The sequence below is a fragment of the Etheostoma spectabile genome, chromosome 13, assembly GCF_008692095.1.
Source record: "Etheostoma spectabile isolate EspeVRDwgs_2016 chromosome 13, UIUC_Espe_1.0, whole genome shotgun sequence".
NCBI lineage: Eukaryota > Metazoa > Chordata > Actinopteri > Perciformes > Percidae > Etheostoma > Etheostoma spectabile.
The window spans coordinates 4,181,886-4,182,962 of NC_045745.1; the positions used below are offsets into that span (position 1 = coordinate 4,181,886).

General features: G+C 44.2%; 1 protein-coding gene across 1 annotated transcript in view; it reads left to right on the forward strand.

Moving 5' to 3' along the window:
- abr (ABR activator of RhoGEF and GTPase) overlaps positions 1-1,077 on the forward strand; it is a 143,066-nt gene that overhangs the window by 62,469 nt on the left and 79,520 nt on the right. The window lies entirely within an intron of this gene.

A 1,077-nucleotide genomic window follows, 5' to 3' on the forward strand; every position in this document is an offset into this window, starting at 1 on the left:
AGGCTGCTCAGTAACGTTCAGCATCACCGGGAAAGAGCTTCCAATAGACTTCACTGGTTTCTGTCCAGAACAACGGGATCTGGTTGTCCATTTCTTTAACTGTCTAAGGGGTTTCTCCAAGCCAAATTTTTGGTGGTCCAGTCAGCAAACAGAGGGAGTGGCCGAGCAAGAACAATGAGTTTTGTTGGTGGCCATGATGTTGTGGCCCTCCTCCCCACGGGGCTCGGGAGACGTTTGATCTTCCAGCTCGCTCCGTTAGTGGTGAAGGAGTTGGCTAAGTCTAATGCTAACAATGCTAAATACAAGCTTTGTCAGTCTCCCCTCCTGTTGCACATGCGCAGGACTATAGTCCAATAGTTTTAAACTTCAACAGAGTGCAAGGAACTTAGACATTCCCTTTTTTTAGGGTAAAACAGCATGTTGAGGCTCAGCGCTGCTGCTGTGTGATTTGGTGCAGGTCCGTGTTAACTGTCAGAGCTCTATCAGTGGTTAATGGTGTCACTGAAAGCAGGACCACAGTCACAGCGATTTCCTGCCACGCTTGACATGAAATTAACATGCTTCCCTATACTAAGCCACTATGTAATTTCGTGACGATCACAGCCACATGGCGCTGTTTGACCGACATGAAGTCAGTTTGCCATCAAACTGTAAATTCGATTTATGGATAGTCACACAACAGTTATAGTACAAAACCTCTCTTGTTAGTAGTCTGTAGTCAGTCCAGGAGGTAAACAAAAGATTACAGTAATAGGGTCAGTCTCTCAGTTCCTTCTCTTTTATTCCCTCAGTGATAACACAACAAGATACAGTTCAAGCAAGAAAGAGGTTCTTCCTGTCCTCCTCCACTTTCAAATTTCTCCAACACAAACTGTGATCACACTTCTTTTTTTGTTGCTTTGTTGCATTTTAAATGAAATATTTGGCAGGTTTTAGTTAACACCACCAAATTAAAGGCAAGCCAGGAGTTTTAAACAAAAGTACCTCATGTGTTAGGGTTTGGGTGGTCTTGCATTGCCAGACCTATCTCCAGGGTTAGGGTTCCCTTATCTCACAGCAAGGACAGGTCCATTGTTT